The sequence below is a fragment of the Xenopus laevis genome, chromosome 9_10S (genome assembly GCF_017654675.1).
Source record: "Xenopus laevis strain J_2021 chromosome 9_10S, Xenopus_laevis_v10.1, whole genome shotgun sequence".
Lineage (NCBI taxonomy): Eukaryota > Metazoa > Chordata > Amphibia > Anura > Pipidae > Xenopus > Xenopus laevis.
Genome location: NC_054388.1, coordinates 27,469,140 through 27,494,372, shown reverse-complemented (window position 1 = coordinate 27,494,372; position 25,233 = coordinate 27,469,140).

The window sequence follows — 25,233 nt, the reverse complement described above, 5'->3', positions numbered from 1 at the left end:
TTAGATTTGTCAGTGATCCCCATTTGAAAGCTGGCCTTGACTAAGTGCAAGACATGAAACTCGTCCATCAAGTTCCAATAAAATTAGAAGTTCATACTTGAACTTACTCTAAATGGTGATCTGGTGATTGTGCACCCATCAAAACAAGGCATTGGAATTCTCCCCTTGCTATGGGCTGCAGCCCCTTGGCCAACAACAACGCCTGGTCAGTGTATCAGAGATTTCAAATCTACTTGCAAGACTTTAGTGAGCTGAGAATTGGCATCATTTTAAGCGATGTGCATGAGGCCTGAGCACCAGAGCCAGATTTTGAATTTGATGGGTATTTTTTATGAAAAAAAAGTATATCACATGTAGCAGTGGTATGGGTAATAAGTACAGTAAATAATTAAACAGCTATAACAAAATAAAAAATTGAAAGGCTGCTTAAAACTGGCCATTCTAGAACATAATAAAAGTTAACTTAAAGGTGAACCGCGTCTGTCACTAAGGACAGGGCTCAGCCATCCTAACTAAAAGGTATGTTACTTACCAAGGCTAGTAATTTGCATTGCTATGGACCCAACCCCCTAGTACACACAGAGTCGCTGATTCTTCTCCACCAATAGTGATCCCTCGGTAAGATACTTTAAGTATCCCTATGCACTACCATTAGGCAAGTGTCCAGGACATTCTTTGTCAAATCTTAGCACAAGGAAGGGCATACCACCCTGGTATCTGCTCACAAGCACATCCCAAGTAAGAACAATAGGCTTGACAACTCTAAGCAACATATACACTAAAATAGTTTTATAATTATATGTTAATATAAATGCTACTGAAAGCAACATCTTTTTGGATGTGTATAATTTCTGTACACCTGGTTTTGACTCCTGAGACACAAATAGGGGTCATTTACATCCATGAGTGCAGTGAGCAAAGTTCTATTTCACCATGCAATGTATTTTCCAAGAATTCTAGTATCACTGCAATCACAAGAGGGGCAATGTGCCTGACACAGTTGCCTCCAATTCACCAAAATTCACACAATATATGCATTTTTTCGCGCTCAGCATATGATTTAAAAATGCAGAACAAATGTTTGAGAGCCCTTATGTGTTTGGCTAATTAACTCACTGTTTAATTTAAATAAGCATGTTCATTCCTTGGAAATAAATGCTGCTGCACAGGATTTTTAGTAGAGTACCTCTGTAAGCCCTAATCAGCCTACCCAACCGTGTGAGTTGTAATTCACTACATAATGCAATACCATGTCCTTGGGGACTTCTAGGGAACAGGCCTTCTTGCAACCTAATTCTCATTTAAACAAATAAAAAGTACTGTAAAGAAGTGATATTTCATTGGCCTTCTTTTTTGCTGAATTATTGTCGGATGGAGTCAATACAGAAGTAGATGGCTGCTACATAAGAGAGAACACTGCCTGAGGTTAACTAAAGTAAGCTGTTAGTAGGGATGTAGCGAACCGCCGATAATGTGTTCGCGAACGCCGTTCGCGAACACCGGCAAAAAATGCGGACAGTTCGCGAACAGTTCGCGAACTTCGAACATCCGAAAATCGTTCGATTCGAATCGAACGATCGAAGCCATTCGATCGAATGATTTCATTCAATCCAATGGCTTCGATCGTTCGATTCGAACGAAAATCCTTCGATTTTAGCGATCGAATGGTCGAATGGTCGAACGATTTTGACGCGAACGCCTATTGGCGAACGTCGCGCGACGTTCGCGAACTTGCGGCGGACGCGAACAGCCGATGTTCGCGCGAACAAGTTCGCCGGCGAACAGTCCGCGACATCCCTAGCTGTTAGCACCTTCGTTGGTAATTGGGGAGTTGCACCTGATCGTGATTAGGAACCGTATAAAACTGTCTGTCTGTATAAAATTCTGAAAGGAGATGGAAAAGTTCAATCCATCCAAGCCAAATTATATGCTGAGCTGGTGCTCAGTGTTAGCAGAAAACTACACTGGCCCAGGGTAATTGCATAGGGAGCATTCCTCTTCCTCTTTCTTCAAAATCAAAAAGGTGATACCTGCACAGTAGAGTGAAAAGGCTGTCTTTTATGTTAAAGTCCAGCTTTTAACTCTGTTGCACATGTATGCCCGCATGAAGAAAGGAAGGAAGGAAGAGGATCATTTGCTCACAAGTGAGACGGCCAGTTCAGTTTTCTGCTGACAGGAGCACCGGCCAAGAGTATAAGGTAAATCATGACTGTGAAAAGCCTGGATTGTACTTATCAAATCACTCACAGGCAGCGACTTTGCCCCCAAAAAAACACCAATTTTCTGTTGGATAATGCAGTCCGCAGCTTCTTTATTAATTTTACATGCTCAAACATTCAACCATCAATTTAGCTTAAATTATTAACCATTTATAACACATATGACAAATTTGTTTTGTAACTCTATTTCAAACCTGTCCTAATTCCTTTGGGCAGATGGTCCTGGGATTAGCATCCTGTGCATTGTACCTCTGCACCGCTGCACCCCTCAGTACAACCACTCAATGGTATTTTTCCTTTTGCCACCAGGGGACCCCATGCCCGAGTTGGCCAGTTATCCAGTGTTCCTCTTTTTCTCTGGTACTCATCATAGTTCCTCCTTTAACTCTGCTTTCCCAATGACCATCGCCAGACACTTCAACAATGAACTACGTCCCCCCTAATCTGCCTGGAAGCTCACCCCCTGCAACTAGTTCCCTGTATACTTACCATATGGGTTCCATCGTCTCTTTACAATCCTTGGAGGCAGGGCTGGATTTGCCCTGAGGGCACCCAGAGGCCGGTGTCCTCTCTCGCCCCCTCCCTCTCTAAAGATAGCGCGCATGCACATCCACCCAGAGGCCGGGGTCCTCCGTCGCCCCTCCCTCTCTAAAGATAGCTCACATGTGCATCCTCTTAGCTTGGTTTCGGAGCACTAGTGCTCCGGAAAAAACTGCTTGTGCGGCTGGGCGGCATGCTGCCCCTTAATTGATGCCACCCTAGGCCCGGGCCTATGTGGCCTTGCCGCAAATCCGGGCCTGCTTGGAGGGGTAGGCCTAACATTTACCACCCCCCCATGGATTGAACATTTTCTTCTCCTTGAAAGGCAGAAAATATCACAGGTGGATGGTGAGTTGGAGTATGGGGGTAGGGTTTTTTTTAATAAGGGGTTTACTTCTCCTTTAAATGATTTTTGAGAAAAAATGGTGATGTGTTACATACAGTATGCCTCAGAAAGAAATGAGAACTCTATCAGTATACAAGGGGACCATGCAATAAACAATCTTGCAGTTAGGTGTGGTTCACTTGGACAACTTTTTCCCAATGCAACTATTATATAACTATTATATAACTATATAGTTCAAATTCTCTAGAAAATTTACAGCATACCATAAATAGCCTTTTTAGTTGCAGTAACTACATGCTGCAATCTAGGCTCTGACGCACTTAAGCACTGAACCACTTATTTTCCCTTACATGGGAGCTGTAGGTCTATAAGAGCTGGAATGGAAAAAAACTGCCTAACCATGTTGTATAATCACATCACAATACATTTAAATGTACTGACGAATTATTATTATTTTTTTAAGTAAGCAATGCATAGCTTTTAAAGCTGCGAGGTTTACTCCATGTTTTCATACTGCCATTCTGGTGATTTCTATATTTTAAAGCTAAAGTCTGATGGGTGATAATGTATATTATTTCTAAGAGAAAACAGTCTAAACATTGCTTAGGTTTCCTCTTTTAAAGGAGTAGAAAAGGTGAAATCACAAGGGGTATACCATTTGTTAGGCACCCCTAGCGTTTATAGCTACTTTAGAGTTTATAGCTACTTATTATTTATACCCAGGGCCAGTGTTTCTGTTAGTTGTGATGGGCGAATAAATTTGGCAGAAACAAATTTGCGGCGAATTTCCACATTTTGCCACAAGCGAATTAATTTGCAAAAGTGTGGCGACAACTCGCCAGTGAAAAATCTGCTGCGTCAAAAAAAGAATTTGTGACACGTCAAAATTGATGCTCACATAAAGATTGTTGCGCGTCAAAATTATTTGGACGCCCATTGACTTTAATGCATTGGACCAAATAGTCGCGCATATAAAAATTGTCGCTTGCTTCAATTCTTCTTCTGTGCAAGCACCATGGATTAATCCTCTTCTTGCTTCATCCTGGCAGGTGTGCATGTGTAGTAGTGCATTAAGTAAGCTGTTTTCTAGGTTGGTTATGCATCGGCTCTGGGCTGACAAAGAATGAAGAAGCAGAAGATGATTGAACCATGGTGCTCACTTAGTATAGTAGCACTGGCCAAGGGAATCAGCTAAGTGCCTATAATCACTGATGGATACTGAACATGTGGCACACCGCTGTGATTTTGCCTTTTTCAGGTTATTTTCTCTTGGAGAAGTAATTACTTTTTCTTATACTTTAAAGAAACAGTTCAGTGTAAAAATAAAAACTGGGTAAATAGATAGGTTGTACAAAATAAAAAATGTTTCTAATATAGTTATTCAGGCAATAAATGTACGTTGTCTGTAACGGAACAGAACCCAATTTTCTACTTGGAAATGAAGCACATAGTTAGCGACTTGAAGGGCCACATGGGATATAACTGTTCAGTAAGTCTGCTTTTGATCCTTAGCATGCTGCTCAGATCAAAAGCACATGGTTATGACCCATATGCCCCTCCCTCTCTAGTCACTGATTGGTTACTGACTGGTAACCAATCAGAGAGCTGCAAAGCAGGAACAGTTCTGGCTATTACGTTAAGACATTCGGTCACACCAGCCTATATTGAAAACATTTTTTATTTTAGGCAGCCTATTTACCCAGTTTTATTTTTACATTGAGCAATTTCTTTAAAGGGGAACTATTGCAAAAATGAAAATTTAATATAAGCTGCAACATACTGAAATACAAAGTTTTCTGAATATAATCAATTAAAATTCTGTATTCTGTTTCTGAAATAATCAAGTTTATCTTTGCTATGTCTCTCTCAGCATCTGTTTCTCTTCATTCTGTCGTCTTGCAGCAGTTTAGTGTCAAATACTCATTGACAGTTACATACAAGCAGAGCTTACTCAAAAAACTGAATCCAGTACAAACAAAATCTAACAAAGTAGCTGCCATTTGCACAAATCCTGCATGTGGAGAAACATGATATCTTTAATACAGTGAACTGTAATACATCTTCTAGGCAGTACTTCAGTCTAGGGCAGTCCTAGGCACCTAACATCAAATCTGCATGCTCAGGTAGATGGTCTGTCTAGTGCATGCACCAATGGCTGGTTATGCAGGCCTACCCTTCCCCAGCAGATTTAGCAACAATTATGGGGTGGTGGGCTGGGGAAATTCTTTGGCCCAACCCCCTAAACTGCCACCCAAGGCATGGGTCCACTGGTGCCTATATGGTAGACTGGCCATAGGCTAATATAACATGTGCCCAGTAGATGGCACTGTTCAAAAGTTTAAAGTCCTGGGCAGTCATGTGCTCAGTGTCCATTTTGTGTTAGCCCTGGCCTGAGCAGGCAGGCAGGGTATCATGTGGAACCTAGACAGGCCAGGTCGAGTAAGGATAAGCTACTCACCTTAAGAGGTCACTCTAGGAGTGACAGATTGACATGCTATTTAGCTGAGCATCTTGAGGCTCCTCCGAGGATTATGATCCCGGGTACTAATTGCCCAAAAGTAGGGACTAAGTGTACAGACCTCAGGTTCCACTTAGGGAAAAGGCTGAAAGCTGAGTGTACTCCGAGCAGCTGCTATGTACATGTTTCCATCCCTGTGAGAAATGATACTGACCAAAGGTGCTGTGAGTATATGGATATCCACTGTTGATGTATGATCCTGCTTGCGCTGTATGTACACTCCATTGTAGATGCTCTTGTACAATAAATATGTTCAATTGTTAAGTAGTGATGGGCGAATGTATTCGCCAGACACGAATTTGCAGCTAATTCCCGCGATTTGCCTGCAGCAAACAAATTTGCGTATTTCTCGTCGTTTTGCGAATTTCGCTTGCCCCTAAAAACCAGGGAGGAGTCATTTGTCCTTATGCCACTGTTTAAAAAAATACAAATATCAATTAACATATCAAAACACTAATATAAAATATTGTAGCCTTATTCTCTTCTTTGATTCACGGAGGTAAATGAAAGCTCTAATAATTTGTGTATCAAAATTACAGTGGGTAATATTCTGCTATACTCATCCTATTTGCAGCACAAAGTTGCCCCACTTGTATAACATTATATCAGTGGCTGTCATACTAAACTGGTCCAGCTACAACACAACCAATAGCAAATTGCCCACTTCCTGATTTACCTTTCCTTCAAATTATTTTCAACAGAATTTTTTATGAAGCAGTTTATTATATGCACTTTTAGCACTGACCACAGACATGTTTCATTCAATTGCAGTGTGCAGAGACATATTTCGCTCTGGTGCTGCCCTAAGATTTGTGCCCTTTTTTGTATGAAAAAAAAATGGCCTTTCAATTAATAACATTGACATCAAGCTTCATTTTACAGGCCAGGCTGGTAAAATACATCCACCCAAAACATGTCAAATAACCACTCCCCTTATTTTTACTGGAGTTTATTGGTGCAGAACAGAGCACTAACAAGGAAGCAAGGCGTATGATTTTAAAATCCCTATACAGCTCACCAAACATGAAGAATAAGGTACTAGGAGTCCACCAGAAGAAAACTTGATCCTTTCCAGTATTCAAAGCAATATCTCAAGCCATAGATAATGAATTGTCTCAGCCAGATCGCCGATCGACATTAACCAAACACTTCTTTAATACTTACCCTGTTCCGGAAGAACAGTGCAATATATGGGATAAACCCCCAAGGGTTGACTCCGCTATTGCACGTTTATCTAAACAAACTACCCTCCCAACAGAGGAGGCAGCTTTTAAAGATCCAATAGACAAGAAGTTACAGTCAGCTCTCAAACGAGCTTATACTCAATCCACAGCAATTTTACGCCCAGCAGCAACCGCAGCAGGGCTAGCAAGCACAGCAATACACTGGGTGCAAGAGCTGATATGTCAACCACCAGAATCCGCACAACAACTATCCGCAGAGGTGGATAAACTACATACAACCCTGGCTTTCCTAGCAGCTTTGGAAGTAGCGCAATTGGCGGCAGGATCCACAGCGATTGCAGTGGTTGCCAGAAGAGCGTTATGGCTACGTCATTGGTTAGGTGACACAGCATCTAAAAACAAGCTACTTAACTTAAAATACTCAGGAGATTCACTATTTGGTCCTGATCTGAAACAGATAATTACAGATGTGACAGGGGGTGGTAAGAGTACCTTTCTTCCAACAGGAAAAAAAGGGCGCGTGTACCACACTAATTCCACACTAGTTCCACAACAAGAGACCATGGTCAGCCCCAAATAGGAATTTTCATTCCTTTCAATCCTCCTCATTTAGGATTACAACTTCAGACCAGGGAGCATGCAAGGGCAGACCACAGTGCAGCACCCAACTAGACAAGCTAGGAAGCCGACCACCCATATCATCATGACTGCCCTCAGTTGCACATGGGTGGGAGGCCGATTACATCTCTTTCATTCCCACTGGGAAACACATGTCGAAAGACCAATGGGTCTTACCGGTAATACAGACCGGCTACAAATTCCATTTGCCACTATGCCCCCAAAACGATTTGTTCCTTCAGTGGTTCCCCCATCCCAACAGGAGGGTTTAAATCAAGCAACCTCCACCTTATTACAAGCAGAAGTCAACGTTCGAGTGCCGGACACACAAAAATTCAGGGGGTATTATTACAATCTATTCTTGGTACCAAAGAAAGAAGGATCCTTCAGACTCATTTAAAGAAATTAAATGTTTGTTCACAATCACAAATTCACAAAATCACAATGGAGTCAGTGCGCTCCGCCATAGCTTTTATGGAACTCAACAACTACATGACCTCAATAGATTTAAAGGATGCCTACCTACATGTACCAATCCATCCAAATTCTCAACCGTTCCTACGTTTCGCAATCAACAACCAACACTTACAGTTCACGGCCTTACCCTTCAGTCTCTGCACAGCACCAAGGGTCTTTACGAAGATTCTAGCACCAATAATAGCACACCTGCGATGCATGGGAATCCACATTTTACCTTACCTAGACAACCTGCTAATAAGAGCTCAGTCAGTGACACAGGCAGCAACAGACACAGACGTCTGTCTACAAGTATTGGAATAGCACGGATAGCTCATAAACCCACACAAGAGTGCTCTAACGCCATCACAGCAAATTCATTTTCTAGGTCTCATATTTGACTCCAGACATCAGACAGTCCAACTCACATCCAAACAGTAATTACCAGCACCCAGTTATTCCTGTGCATGAAAACAGTAGTAAAAAGTAGTGACGACCGACGCCAGCAAGTTCGGCTGGGGTGTGGTATACCACACATTCACTCTCCAGGGCCGTTGGACACACCAAGAATCACAACTGCCAATAAATATCCTAGAGCTGCGAGCAATAGTACTGGCCCTCCACGGCTGGACAGACAAGCTGCAATCACCAGTACGAATACAGTCGGACAACGCCACAGCAGTTGCTTATGTCAACAAACAAGGAGGAATGCGAGGCAACCTGGCAATGCAGGAAGCAGCAAAGGTGATGACATGGGCAGAGTACAGCAAAGGAATTCCAACGGCACACAGGACTATGAGAAATCTTCAAAAAATGTATTTCAATGCGGAGTGGGTTGCATCGCACTCCGCATTGAAATACATTTTTGAAGATTTCTCATAGTCCCGTGTGCCGTTGGAATTCCTTTGCTGTACTCTGTTGTGGGGCTGCCGAACCTCTGCCAGTGATCACCAGGCATATTGCTGTTATCTGTTGGGAGTGCGGGATCCTGCTTTGTTCCTAGCGATGACATGGGCAGAACAGATGGGTCCAGCTATATCAGCAGTATTTATTCCAGGAGTCCTAAACTGGGAAGCGGACTTTCTCAACAGACAAACGATAGACCAGGGGGAATGTATTCGAACAGTTAGTCCGGAAGTGGGGAATACCAGACATAGATATGTTAGCATCCAGTCACAATTTCAAGCTTCCATGTTACTGCTCCAGAACCAGAGATCCGGGAGCAGTGTTCACGAATGCATTGGTAATCCCACGGACTTTCAACAAAGTGTATGCATTCCCACCTCTGGAAATTCTTCCCAGAATCATTGTCAAGATAAAGCAGGAACGAGTTCCAAGCATTAGTGATGGGCGAATTTGCGCAGTTTCGCTGAAAAATTCGTGAATTTCGCGCGAAATTCGCGAAACGGCGAAAAATTTGCGAAATTTGACGCCGGCGCCCTTTTTTGACGCCGGCGCCCGTTTTTTCGGAAAAAATTTTTCCGCAAATTTTCGCGGGCGCTTAGCGAATTTATTCGCTGGCGGCGAATCGCGCAAATTCACCGCGAATTCGCGCCTGGCGAATAAATTCGCCCATCACTACCAAGCATCCTTATCGCTCCTGATTGGCCGAACAGACTATGGTACACGGACCTGATCAATATGTCAGTCTCCAAGCCATGGCGACTACCTCTACAGACAGACCTACTCGCTCAGGGGCCAGCCAGACACCACAATTTAGCCATGCTCCATTTGACGGCGTCAGGTATTGCTGGGATTCAAGCCAGGGACCTTTGGGTTTCTTGCTCAATGCCTTAACCATTTGGCCAGGTGAGCAACCTGTAGGGTTGCTCTCTATGTGTTGCCTGGCCTCTGCAGTCCCAGCCCAGCTGCAGCCTGATTGGCTTCTCCAGCTCAGCTGCAGCCTGTTTAGCCTCTACAGTCCCAACCCAGCTGCTGCCTAGTTGTAATCAGCCAATCAGGGCTGCCTCTTCCCTATTTAAGGGCAGCACTTGGAACACTCCTTGCCAGAGTATTGCATTGTTTCTCCCTAGTACTGCGGCAGCGCCCCTAACTAGGTAGTTCTAGCTCTTGCCCCTTTTCCCTTATTCCTCCTTGCCTTTGTCTGCCTGTCCTTGTCTAGACTTGCTTTATCCTATCTTGTACCTTCCCAGCCTTGACCTTGATCTGACCCTTGCCTGTTCTCATTTCCTATTCCACCATGTACCTTTCACTCACTTCATCTTGTACCTGCCTTGCCGGTTCCTGGCCTGCTCTGCCTTATACCCTGTCTTGTTGCTTCCCTAGTCTCCCTCTGCTATCTTGATATCCAGTCTCCCTCTCCTATCCTGCTCCAGTCTCCCTATCTTGCTTTCTGCTCCAGTCCTGTCTTGCTATCCTGCTTCTGTCTTGCTATCCTGCTCCAGTCCTTTTTTGCTATCCTGCTCCAGTCCTGTCTTGCTATCCTGCTCCAGTCCTGTCTTGCTATCCTGCTCCAGTCCTGTCTTGCTATCCTGCTCCAGTCCTGTCTTGCTATCCTGCTCCAGTCCTGTCTTGCTATCCTGCTCCAGTCCTGTCTTGCTATCCCGCTCCAGTCCTATCCTGCTCTAGTCTCCCTCTGCACTCTATCCCTGTTTGATCTGATCTACGCCCGCACTGTCCTGTCCTATCCAGTCTGTTCCTGTCCTGAGTCTTCATCCAGCCTAGTCCAGTCCTGATCTTCGCCCTTTCCCTATCAGTCTCCACAGCGTCCCCTACCTAATCCTTGACAGACGGCCTGGCACTTGAAACCCAGCTGTGGTCGCAAAAAGGATTTTCACCAGCGACCATAAAGATATTACTTCAGACGAGAAAAAACCTTCCATTGCAAGGGCATATCACAAAGTATGGAGGACTTTTCTTGCCTGGTGCACAGCCAAACACTTGGTTTGGACTGACAGTACTACACAAGTAATTACAGAATCTCTAACAGATGGCTTTAATAAAGGTCTCACACTCAATACTCTGAGATCACAGATCTTAGCCCTTTCTGCACTGTCCAACACTAAGTGGGCAAAGAACATGACTGTACAGCGCTTCCTGCAAGTTCTACATGTCAGACCACCGTTCAAAGATCCTACTCCCCCTTGGTACTTACCTTTGGTGCTTTCAGCAATACAGAAACCTGCCTTTGAACTGATCACATCATGTGACCTTAAGTGGTTGTCTTTGAAAGTAACCTTCCTTATAGCAATAACATCAGCTATGAGGGTTTCGGAAATGGCAGCACTATCTTCCAAGGAGCCATGGTTGGTTCTCCATCAAGACAAAGCCGCTCTCAGAACAGTACCTACCGAAGGGAGTTTCATATAAACCAAGAACTAAACTTCACGTTAGATCGATCAGGACATATTTGAACAGGACTGCTGCATTTCGGAAATCTGAGTCACTGTTGATTTCATATTCCACGGCACGCAAAGGGTTCGGGGTGTCCAAGCTAACCATTGCTAGATGGCTAGTGTCGATAATAAACAAAACTTACAAACTGGAACATAAACCGAAACCCTTCCAGGTCAATGCTCACTCTACTAGAGCATAAAGTACTTTTTGGGCCCTTCAGAATTTGGCTACACCTGAGCAGATTTGTAGGGCAACCACTTGGGCGTCTCCCAAAACCTTCATTACGTTTTATAAACTGCATGTCTTTGCTTCAAATTTGGCCATGTTTGGTCGTAAAGTTTTACAAGCAGCTGTGGCATAGTAAAGGATTGATAACCACAGTAATAATGACTAATAATGCAGAATATGTGATGACACAGTAAATGTTTGCATGCTTTAATGAGTCAAGTTAAAGATAATACTGTTAACGTTTTCACTGTTTTAATGAGAATTTCATACACATACAGCAAAGTTTTCATGTTATATTGATTCTTAGTAAAGAATTACAAACTATACTGAGTCTTGTTCTATCCACCCTTATATTATGGGACAGCTTTTGGATGTCCCCAAACGTCTGCACTGACAGGAGGGCTGAATAGAGAAAAAGGGATTTTAAATTAACGGAAAATCCTGTGAAACTGTCACTGCAGTAAGTCCAATCCAGGCTGATTTTAGTATGGGTAGAGGGACACAAAATTATTACCTATACTGTTAACTTAGCTCTTGACAAAGGTTACCCTTTTTTCTGGGATATTCCACCTTATTAAGCTTTACAAACAAACTGGGGATGGGAGGTGGAGCCAGACTATATATGCTACGGGAGGGGTCAAGAGTTAATCTTTCTGTAGTGGCTAAAGAGGTGAAGATAGACATAACCAATCGTTTGCACTGACAGTTCGGGCCCACTAGAAAATCCCTTTATATAGAATAACGAGGAATTTCAAAGGAACTTACAACTCTGAGAAAGAATGGGTCAATTCTTAGCTCAATGTAATATTTCCATGATTTCAACACTTGAAACTCTGGAAAGTTATGTAAAAATTCTACAAATGTAAAATAACAGGTATTCAACTGCAGTCTGAGCAATGAGTATATAAGATCACACCAAAACTTTATCAAGGTTTGATTATAAGATTAGTATAGCTGTTTTACCTCCACGCTTTGTATAAGAGGAGTAGTCAGCACATCAATTCTCACCTTTCTTTAGAGATGGTGCACGTTCTACAATGGCCACTTTCCATTGGCAAAACTGTGTAGCAGGAGATTTATTGAACAGCACCACCAACTCTTCATGTAGTTAAAAAGCCTTTATTAATGCTTTTGTGGGCATCACCGCAACGTTTCAGGCCTTGTGCCCTTTTAATCTAAAAAGTGCAGAAGTCAGGTTGCCATAATGCCTTGTAAATATTTACTTGGATAAGATGGATAGTTGATGGTACTTTAAGAGTAATATACTGATACAGGAAGGATATTTTTCCATTCCAAATTAAACAAGTAAAAGCATCTGCTGGAATTTCTTGCATTACTCTAAATCAGCTGCACCTAAAGGATTCTATAAAACTAAACCTAATTTATTAATTTCTCTTTCTGTGATACGGTCAGAGGCAATAAATAAAAACTACTTGGCAGTAGTTATAGAATGAGAGGGACTAGCTGCTATTTACAGAAAGTTGTACAGCAGCCCTATCTAAAATTAGAGTTCCCAGTTTTTCTGTAGGCTAATGGCACAAAGGATTTGGTAGAAAATGGTAAGGAAAGGTAGACATTATTAAAACAACATTGAAAGCTCTCCAGTTTGCAGTTTCAGCAATCTGGTTGTTAGGGTCCAAATTACCCTAGCAACCATGCATTGATTTGAATAAGAGACTGGAATATGAATATGAGAGGGCCTGAATAGAAAGATGAATAATGAAAAGTAATGATAACAATACATTTGTAGTCTTACAGAGCATTTGTTTTTAGATGGGGTCAGTGACCCCCATTTGAAAGCTGGAAAGAGTCAGAAAAAGAAGGAAAATAATCAAAAAACAATAAAAAAATAAATAATGAAAACTAATGGAAAAGGTGCTTAGAATTGACAATTCTATGACATTCTAAAAATTAACGTAAGGTGAACCACCCCTTTAATAAAAGAAACTTGTAACATTTGCTGACAGTCATAAGGGTAATTCATATCCAAGGTAAATCCCCATAGACTCTATCAAATTTTTGAAAAGATATAAATAATTCTTATTGGGGGCAAAACAATCCCATAAAGTTTAATCAATATTCAATTCCCAATTACAGAAAGACCTCAGGTTCCAAGCACTCTGGATAACAGGTCCCATACTTGTTCCTAGAGGTTTACAAGCTTGTTTAGCTTCAATCTGCCTTCTGTTTAGTACAAAGTTACCTGCTTACCCATCTAACCAATGTCATTTCACAGTACTGGAAAAAAACTCAGCAGAGCGTGGCTGCAAAAGAGAAACTTCAGAGTTTTCAAAGATGCTGAGCTTGTCAATGCCTGCAAACCCTATTGCCAGTAATGAATAGGGTTGCCTGAAACCTGCAGGGTAAACCAGTTGATCAGGAGGGTTTGGGGCAAACACATCTTTTTGGCAGGTTGTTGGTGGCCCAAACGATGCACTTGGCCTACCCCACTCACTACGTTATTTTGCCTTCCTCCTTCTCCAGCCATCATTATTTATATATTTTCATCTGTTTTGCCACAACCATTTTGGGGGCATCAGAGATTGCCATGGGTACTGATGCTCACTAGGTCTGGTAGGATCAATTTTGGGAAAGGTCAGGTTAGGGTCAGTGGCTGGTCAACTTTTTGACAACCTGCACATTACTAGTGAGTAGCTTACAAGTCATTGCATCATTTGATAGCATTGAAGAACTTTTCAGCAGCATAAACATCAGGAACATCAGCTGGTATATATGTATACAAAACATTTATTATAAAAATATACAGTATAAAATATACAGAGAATGAATATTTTGTAACCATAAGTTACTGTCTAAACACAATAAAAAAAATAGATTGATATCATTAAGAAAAAACACTTATCAACCAAACTGAGACAGGAGTAGACTGTTGCACAGAAGGTGTGCCTTCTGAGGTAGCTGGAAGACAAATTTGCAAAAAGAAACTAGAGAGGTACATTTCCTGAAGAAAATGTGAGTGGTGCTTGCCGTGGCAAAACTCAGGCCCAAATCTGATTGGCTGTTGTTGCCCCGCCCCTTTTTTTCCTAATTGTGAACCACAGTCACTCAGTGACTAACATACCAAAGTTTGGGAATGCTGTCATTTAATGTGTAAAAATGGCAGCATTTCTATTTTTTTCTATTGAAAATCAATGAATGAAATTTGATTGGTTGTTGGTGGCTCCGCCCACTTTTTCTAAACTTGAAGTGGAAACCCCCAGCGACCACATTTGTGATATTCAAGGTCCCTGACATCAATACTGAGAGAATGGCAGCCTTCTTAATTTTTCCCATTAAAACCAATCAAAGAAATCTGATTGGTTGGTTTTGGCTCCACCCACTTTTCTTAATTTTAATCCCAGTCCCCCAGTGACCAACTGTGCCAACTTTGAGGAGGCTGCCATTAACCGTCTAAGAGCGGCAGCAGTTTAAAATTTTCCTATTTAATTGAATGGCTGAAATTTGATTGGCTGTTATAGACTCCGCCCACTTTTTGTAAATTTTGGCTGCAGTCACCCAGTGACCCACGGTGCCAAGTTTGGGAGCTCTGGCTTTATTACTGTGAGAATTACAGCTGTTTACATTTTCTCATTGAAGTCAATAGGGAAAATCTGATTGGTTGTTTGTGGCTCCGCTCACTTTTTTGGGTCCCCAAAATAGGACAGAAAAGTCACAACACCCCATTCCCGAATAAGCTGAACGGTTTGACACCTCATTCATGGGTCTGCGACAAACTAATTATTCGATAAATTCCCCATTGACAAATTTGGGGACCTCTCCTGCCCCGGGGGTAAAACTTATACCCTCGTGTGGGGTATCATCTGACACAGGTCGCAAACCTCTTCAAATGTGGTAAATTTAACGTTTCTACAAGATTCCCTCTCTGCGCTAGAATCCGTCAAAAGTTGGCCTCAATGTTAATCTATGGGACTTTTCGGGGTGGTTAATTGCCCCCGCAAGGGGCAATTAACCACCCACCCCTTAGAAAAGTCATACCACCCCATTCCCAATTAAGCCGCACGATTTGACACCTCATTCATGGGTCTAGGACAAACGGTGCGGGACTAGTTACGCGCCAAACTTTCATACGGAAGAAGAATAAAAATAAGTTTGCAAGATAACAGTAGTGTTGCTTTGCTTCGCAAGCACCACTAATAAGAGTGAATGGTTTGAACAGTATTGATAAGCCAGGATGGAATGGCAATTTTGTAATGTATTAGGAAAATGAAAACCCAGACCTCCTTTCTTAATGCATCTGCCAATTACTGGTGAAAGCTTTTTACATTTTATTAGGGAAAAAAAGGGTCATAACATTCACATTGTCCCCTTCACTGCACAACACCGCATCACACTGAATAATACAAGACAAACAGTGACCTACTTTAGCATAGCAGATAGAATGAGAATGAAAACAGGACACATGACAGCTGCAAGGCAACCATGGAAACAGGGTAGCAAGACTGGATTACTTTAGATTGGTCAAAACACTTAGAGAGCTGAGCTTTTAGCTCCATACCTCAGCCTACATCTCCATGCCACTTGATTGACTCTATGCCACCTGTCAAGTGAATTCTGTTTCTCAGTGCTCTGGCCTCTTCGACTGCACCTTTGGCCTCCTAGGAAAAAGGCAAAAATATTTCAACAAGGCTACTGTGAAAATTGGTCAAACAAGTCACTTTAAAATTGGTGAAATGCTTCTGTAGACATAACCACTTCTAGAATAAATTTTAGAGCAAACCATTGAGTATCACGAGAAGCAGTTGGGCACACATTTCGATAGGGCAATGTCAAAGTAATAGGTATAATGGTGAACAAGGGAAATACCTACAAAAATTATTAAGGGAAGCATCCCATTCAACACTGGTTCCAATGCAGAGACCATGACATTATGTGAACAATAGTGATGTGCGAGTTGAAAAAATCCTACCCAAAACCCCTAACCCATCTGCTCCCAATCCGCACACCACCCAACTGGCACTTCTATTTATAGACCTGCGTCTGGCCCACCCATCTCTGGCATCACAAAAGGGTGTGTGGCAGAATTGTGCCTATAAATAGACTCTGTTGAAAGAAGCCAGCACAGGAAGGTCATAGGCAGAGACAGCAGAAGGAAGAGCTCAACCCAAACTTGCAAAATGTGTGCAGAAGTATTTGGGTGCAGTTTGGCCCCCAATGGTTTCCATTTTGAACTAAGATGAAGGTTGTAGCTCCTGTAGATCCCTTTTCTTGTCTTGTTTAATAAAAGAAAGGGTGGTTTGTTTTACCAATATTATTTATTAATAAAAATATGAATAATATTAATATTTATTGAAATAGTATAAGAATTAGGGCCTTATGAGGCCCTTATACCTTCTGGGTCCCCCTGCAGCTGCAGGGTCTGCTTCCTCTGTAGTAACACCCCTGTATGCATTAATATAGATATACAATAAACTATCTTATGATTAATTCACCAGTAGGCCCTTCCAGCAGACACAGTGGCATCCATGTTTTTTACTTCTTCGTATGGATCAACTAGTATCACCAAAAATCTTGAACTTGCTAGATAAATGTCGCTTTTTCAACCTAATCTTGTAGGGAAATAATTGTTTGGTATGTTTTAGGCAAGGGCCAGTGGTTCCATTGAAAGCAAACCTTCACACAACATTTGCAGAAACAGTTGAGAATGCCCCTGTTTCAACAAAATAATGGCCCTGTGCAAAATGCAAGATCCGTACAGATTTGAAAATGGGAGTAAAGCTAACATACACAGAGCCGACCCTTGATATTCACAACCTGTCCTGTCCAATACAGAATGTAAAAAGCTACTAAAAACTAGTGTTCCAAAGGACCGGTGCAGAGTAGAACTTCATATCATTATGTATTTCTTTTAATAAGTTGCCACAAACAATTTTACTCTGACCACCATATGCATTTTTTCTCCATTTCAACAAGTGTTAACAAGTGTTTTTCTTTTATCGGAACAATTTAAACATGAGATATTGAATATTCTGGTCAGATTTGATGTGACTCATGTTAACAACAACTCTTCTTATTAGATGCTGAAAATGACTGTCTGCCTTCAACTCAACACACTTGCTTACAAGGTGTTGGAAGAATATTGATGGAAGGAGAAAGCAAAATTCTGTTATGTTACTTCTGATTAGATGAAAGAAAACAAATCGAAAATATGATTATAGACTTCTATTCAGGGCCCGGATTTCATGGGCGGGTGCCTGTAGGCTGTGTGGTCCAAGCACAAGGGCCAGATTTACAAAGTGGGTCCCCCAGGCCCCCTGACGTCCATCTCCTCTGTCCCTCCCTTTTATTTCTGCAAATTTTCATCATTTGTACAGAGCAATGGGGATGGGGGCATGAGTAATTTCAAAATATGTTATGTTTTCTGAAACAATGTGGGTGAGGTTGGGCAGCATGCCTCCCCCTAAAATCCTGCTGCCCTAGGCCTGGGCCTTGTGACCTTTCCACAAATCCGGGCCTGCTTCTATTCCAGTTTTAGTAAATGCAGAAAGGTCTGAAAACAAGACATTTTTCATTCATGTGCACATTCCCTAGACACTACTATTCCTTTTATCTCCGGATAGTGGTTTTATGATGAATACATTTAGAGGGTAAGTTTAAATATTAAATGTATTTCTTAAATTGCATATGTAGCTTCATTTCATTCAGACTGAAGCCAGTAAATAAGGCAAGTGATTTTAAGGGTCAGCTTCTACATAGCACTTGAGCTCTTTATAACTACAGATGACTAGAGCCACTTTGGTATGTGTGTTTGACACAAAATAACTAAACCCAGATATCCCATTTATCCCATTTAACACAGAAAATTGCGTCACTCACATCATCCCATCTAACTAAAGCTTTCACCATTGTGAACAATGGTGCTTTGGTATGCTAATGAAAAGGTTAAATGCACGAGTTAAGATGACTTTAGATAACACAGTTTCTTCAGTTTATCCCGAGTCATGAAGCATTTTAACACATATCCAAGTGGCTTCATCTGTATTTAGGGACTACCCACGAATTAACAATCTAAGACAAAGAATAAGAAAATCAATGACACTTTATTCAAAAATTAGTCACAAATAACTAAAGACTACTTACACCTTGCATATAATTGAATTGTTCCGTAGGTGCAGTAAGCGCATAGAAAATATTTTTACTGAGGAGACCTAAAAACATCTGCCACACAGAATTAATAGATCTTATGATCATCTACCAACAGTTCTGGCAGAAAAAGAGTACATTTTTGGTTCTTAAATGTTTGGGTTTTATATATACAGGTATTGGATCTGTTAATGGGAAACCAGTTAACTGGAAAGCTTTGAATTACGGTAAGGCCATCTCACATTTTATGCAAAAAAATCCAAATTTTTAAAATTGATTTTCTTTTTCTCTATAACAGTACCGTGTACGTGATCCAAACTAAGATATAATTAATCCTTATTGGCAGCAAAGCAGAACCAGTGCCTTTTATTATTACATAACCCCGTTTATGCACTATTTTAAGACAGTTTGTGACTGCCCTTCACTTTTTAGTTTCTGAAATATTTACATTATTTGTGTTGCAGCTCGATCTTTTCATTGGTTGCTGAGACCAGTAACCCTGACAACTAGATACTATTTTCAATATCAGGCTGTTAACAGGCAGAAAAGGAAAGCTCATAAAAAAATAAAAATACTCAGGGGCAAATTCACTAAAGTGCGAAGCGCCTAACGCTACCGCAAATTCGCCAGCGTGACATCATTTTGTTACTTCGCCGATTTACTAACGGGTGCTGCCGTAAATTCGCTAGTGAAGTGGACCTACTCTAGCGCTACTTCGCACCCTTACGCCAGGCAAACTTGCGCTATGGCGAAGGGACGTAACCACGCTAATTCACTAACTTGCGCATTTTACTGAACGTTACCTCTTGCGCCAGACTTGCCTCCACCACCTCAGACCAGGCGAAGTGCAAAAGAGTAGATAGCGATTGCTTGAAAAAAAGTTAAAATTTTTTCTAAGTCCCAAAAAACGCTGGCGTCTTTTCCTTTTTTAAGGGTGATAGGCTGAAAAAGATTGTACATTTTTTTGGGGTACCCTCCTTCCCCCCTATATTTCCTAACATATGGCACCTAAACTATACAGTGGGCACATGTGTAGGGCAATATAACACCTCTATTTTATGTTATAAAGATTTCCCAGGCTTGTGTAGTGTAATGTATTTGCTGCTACATATACGTCCATTTTACTTTAACTTGGCGCCGTATGCAAATTAGGCATCACTAGCATAACTGCTCTTTCCTTGACGAATTAATGCTAACGCAACTCCGCATGTTAGTGAATTTGCCCCTAAATGTATACATGGTGAAACTGTTACTCATTTTTATGTCATCCTAAAAACCATTAGTGAAAATTGTTGCCACTCAGCCCCTCAAATGTTGTACCGCTTTGATGCCAATGTTAACCTAAAGAGCGATAATCAACATTGATATAAAACTGCCTGCTGCACAAACCCTTTCCCTTGCAAACACGGGTGCTTTGTGTGTTTTATGATTTGTAAATTTGACACTGGTCCCTCTTGGCACTGTTCATGCCATAAACATGATCAAGTTCCACATGTCAGCTCAATGCTGTGACCTATATTCATTTATATTAAACATGAATTATTCCAAAACTTGATATCTGTCCAGAAGCAGCTTGAGGCATACAGCTTACTTGTTTTACTTTTTCAAGTTCTTCAGATAACTGGCTTCTGTTTTTCTCTGATTCCTGGAGCCTTTCCTATAAAAAAAGAAATAGAAGGCTCAGTTAGGTATACCACTTATATATTGCAAATTGTAACTGAAAACCAAAATTATTAGGCATCCACTACAGATGAGTGCATGCTTGTATAATTTGACATTTCCCTTGCAATTATTTTAGAATCATGATTTGCTGGAGAGAGTACAGATATCCCTCCCATATGTCACAGAACTTAAAGACCTTGCTACTCAACAGAGATATATATATCGAAAACCGACTTGCTTAGGTAGGCATCAACTAAAGAGCCAAGTGATTTGCAATACAAAATGACTTAATTGCAAGTACTTGTAATAGTAATCCATTTTTTAGATAAAATTTCTATTAGAATGCAGCCGTGTTTAGTGGGTCTGAAATGTCCTCAATTACTTTGACGATATCATAAACTTAATTTTCAGTTATTGAGGTAAAATGCAAGATCTTCCTGACCTTTCAACAAAGTGGCACTTTCTGCTCTCAGTCATTTTTTTCAATTAATGTGAAAAGCTTGAAGAAATACCTAATTTGCAATTATGAGTCACTGACTGATAAAAGGTCTATGACTTCTAAAGATACAATGACCAACACATATTTTATTTCTAACAAATGAACAGAATCTTCTTAAGGCACATAGTGTTTTTTACAACTTACACAGTAATCATTACACAAAAAATTCAGTTCAGTGCAAACTAGTCTCACAGCATAAGAAAAACAACCAAATAGTAAGTAAAAACTTAAAAAAAAGTGGAATATGTGCTCCCCTGAGCACATTTGGAAAGTATGTTAACTTTTAAGAGAAACTTTAGACCATTTTAGATCATTGTTATCTGGAATTCCTTGAGTGAGTAGCCAATGTCTAGACTGACATTGCTTATTCTAGAAAACAAATGTTTTCCAGACTACAATGTTTTTTCTTAGGTCATATTTTATTTTTTAGGTAAGGTTTACATGACCAGCTCTTTCCTGAAAAAAAGCAGGCTCTTCTAGTATCCAAACTTTGTATGTATTTTATAAATGGCAAGAACTATAACTCAAACACACTTAATTTACTGAAACACCTGATTCCAGTTAGCTTTAGTGATGGTTTAGTAAGAGCTCATACATACAAGTATTTCTTTGTGCGTTCCCCTGTGGTCAGTGTTAAAGCATTCAGCCACAGGGAAGCGGAGAAAGAAATGCAATCAGTTCATCTGAAGGGGCCTGTACTTACACAGACATATGTAAGTGTAGAACGCAGGTTGAAGATCCAAAGTTTTTATGGGTAATTAATACATACATTCAGATAAATCCTATGTGTTCACAAACCTTTTGTTGCAACTGCTTTCAAAGCAGAGGTTATATAGGGTTAAAAGTCAAATGGAAGAAGGTTTTAACCTGTTACAATTCTGTAAAAGTGTATAACCACATAATGGAACTCAGAATAGAATAAAGGAAATTGGCTTATATGTTCCTCCCGTAACTTCCCACAATTTTTTGCATTTAAATGTGGCTCATGGGGTAAAAAGACCCGTCATCTAAATTCTATTTCCCCAAATTAGTGAAAATTAGTTATGTTATTGTGATGTCCATTACAGACTTGAAGTGCATTTATTGCTTCCAGTTTTTTCCAAAAAATTGTATCACTCCAATGCTCCACAAACTCTTCTTCTCCTGCTCAGTATGTGCATGAACAGCAGCTCTGTAATGCTGTTTCAGTAATAAGTATGTTATCCAGAATGCTTGGGACCTGAAGTATTCAGATAAGGGGTCTTTTCACAATTTGAATTTCTATATTTTAGGCCTACTAAAAATAATGTAAACATTAAATAATCCTGGTTGCATTGCTTTGACTCCAATAAGGATTTATTATATCTTAGTTGAGATCAAGTACTGTTTTATTATTACAGAGAAAAAAAATTATATTTTAAAAATGTGAGTCTTCTGGTTAACCGGTTTCCGCATAATGGATCCTAGATCTGTAATATCTAAGCAAAACAAGGGAATTTTTCTATACTTTCAATGAAAATATGGCCACTAGGGACATTGTTTCATTACAGGTTATGATTAATATTCATTTCCACCTGACCAGAACACACAGCATCAAAACAATAATAAAAAAAAAAACAGATAAAACTTTGCGAGGAAAACAATCTCATGCCAAAATATTTGCAAAAAACATAAGAGGGAGAACATAAAGAGTGAGATAATTCCCTGCAAATAAAAGTAAAATCAACTTTTTGTTCTCCCACTACTTTTCTTACCTACTTTAAATTATCAGTTGTAATTACCAAACCTGTTATGCCTGTAACAATTTCTCCCATTTATATTGGGCTTACCAAATATAACTGAGTAAATCCCCTATTACCTATTGCTCTTTAATGCACAAGATAACAGATAATTATGTCTCATCGCTATTACCTTTTTCAGAGACTTTCCTTGCTACTATGGAAACGGATTTTCTTTATTCAGCTAATCATAGATGTTCTTTTTTTGTTGCTTTTGTGTTTTGTTTTACTAAACAAATGGAAGAGGATAAAACCCCTGCCCAAAACTGATCGATCTATTTAAAAGTTTTTTCTGTAACATTAACTCTTTTGACACATACGGTAAGTTAAAGTGACAGTATGCATCATAAATTACATAATGGGTCTTAAACTTTAAAGAAGAGGGGACTGGTGTCCAGCATTCTCTCTGTCAGAAGCCTCTTAAATGATAGTATAGGGCAGGGCTGTCCAACTGGCCAATGTGGGCCACAACCCCCCTTTCTGTGGACATGGTCTTGTGGTAACATGGGTGTGGTTTTAAAACAGAGAGTGGTTAACACTGACTTCCCTCCACAATGTAGGCCAGAAAAATGCAGGCCCTCTGTACCACAAAATTTGGACAGCGCTGCCCTGGTAGGGCATTAGATCCAAAATATGAATGCTGATACACATGCAGGTTTAGTAATGCTTTGTTTTTACTTCAACTACACAACTCCTTCCACCAATGCTGTGGGGTCACTGCAGACACTGGGCAAGATTGCCTCAGTGCAGTAACTCAGAGTAACCAGAAATCTGCTTTCATTATTTTAATTGCAGCAGACTAATCATAGCTAACTGTTGACTGGGCAGTATGGGTCACTGAAATGATGAGTTTCCCACTAATCATTAAGCAGCATCAGAGTTCTCAGCATAACTCCAAGCTGTCTGACTGGCGGAGCAGTTGTGTCCTATATATATATATATATATATATATGTGTGTGTGTGTGAAAAGCTAATCTGGGCTATCCAGACCACAAGTAGTTAAGTGTCCAGCTAGTGATATGAGCATGGGTTACATTGCGACTCACATCAGGATCAGGGCGAGTTGAGGCTGTCGCCTCAGGCGGCAGTGCCCCACTAGGTACCAGGGGCAGCAAAAATGCTGCTCCTGGTACTTTAAGAGCGAATTTCCGCGGGAGGGGGCCAGCATCAACTGCTGCTGCCTCAGGCGGCGGAGGGGCCGCCTCCGCCGCTAAGTGGAAGTGGAAGTTTCCATAAGGGTGTAGTAGAACTACACATCTCAGGCTACAGTATAGCAAAAATAGGAATGATTGGTCTCCAGGAGGTTCTTAGGGTGAACAAAAGATTTATGGTTTATTAGTCAAAGACAATGACCACAGGTTTACTCACATATGAGGAGGTGTTAGCAGATGTACATCACAGAACAGGTAGATGACACAGCATAGAGAATGTGACTCCCATAAGGCATTGTAGTCAAAGAGTACATCAATTCCTTCAGGCAGATATACCTCACAGTGGTCCGGATCCCACCCAGTGGAGTGGTCAGGGAGAAGGATTCTAAGCCTGACACCCTATCCACTGTGGTCCCTACACTAAAGGCAATCTAGGAGCCTTGCTAAGCTACTCCCTGCTACAGATCCTTGATGGATCACACAACTGCTCTTGCAAGTTAAACTCTCTATCTTACTCTCCTAGCTAGTCTATAACAGAACTATCCTGTTCTAGCTAAACCTCTTTCACAGGGTTCCCTGGTCCCTGACTTAAACTCTAAAGGTACAGGTCCCTTTAGGGCGGTGGCTTTACTGGGCCTTGGTGTACCCAGGCTCAATGGGAACAACCAGTCGATCAGGACACCAGCAGCCAAAGAGGATGATCCACCCCTTTCCACACACTATATTGAAGTTTGGTAGGAAGTGGTCATTACATCACTTGGGCAATAACACTGGTTATGTAAATAACTAACTAGATACATAGGCTATATATATATATATATATATATATATATATATATATATATATATATATATATATATATATATATATATATATATATATATATATATATATACAAGGGAAAGTTGTGCTCACCACTATTTTTTAAAACCATTAGGCGGGGGTGCAATGAGGGTGTGACCACAAAATACATATAGTCAACTACAAGAGGTCCTCTGCACTCAACCCATTATCAATATATTTAAGACAGCGACATTTTGTGCATACTGCTACTAAAAAATGCCTTACCCTTTAAACAACACAGGGATTGTTTGTCCATATATTGCAATATATTTAAGCTGGCCAACTACGTCAAAGTCATCCCATATCTGGCCAGTCCTACGCTTAATTTTCATCTGATTCATTAAGAATTCAATTGCTTAATTATACATTTTACAAAGGGACTAAGTTTTACCTGCAACTTACTAGCTGCTTTCAAAGTAAAACTCCCAAACTTGGCTGCCCTTTTATTAGACACCAGTGGGATCACCTGACTATAGCTGGGAGGGGTGGGAGCTACAACATGGAGCTGGTCACTGCTCCTGTATAACTATATATATATATATATATATTCCTGCCTCAAGATTCTCGGTTTCAAGTCTCCATTAGAAGATCATTGTTTGCTTAGGCTCGGGACAGTTTAGAAAACAAATATGGAAGGGTTTTTTTTACTTTTGGTTTAAGTTCTCCTTTAAGTCTGGACATCACACAGTATATGTCAGATTGGCTCAATTACACTTTTAATGTACAGTATAAATGTTAGCTTTCCTTTAGTCT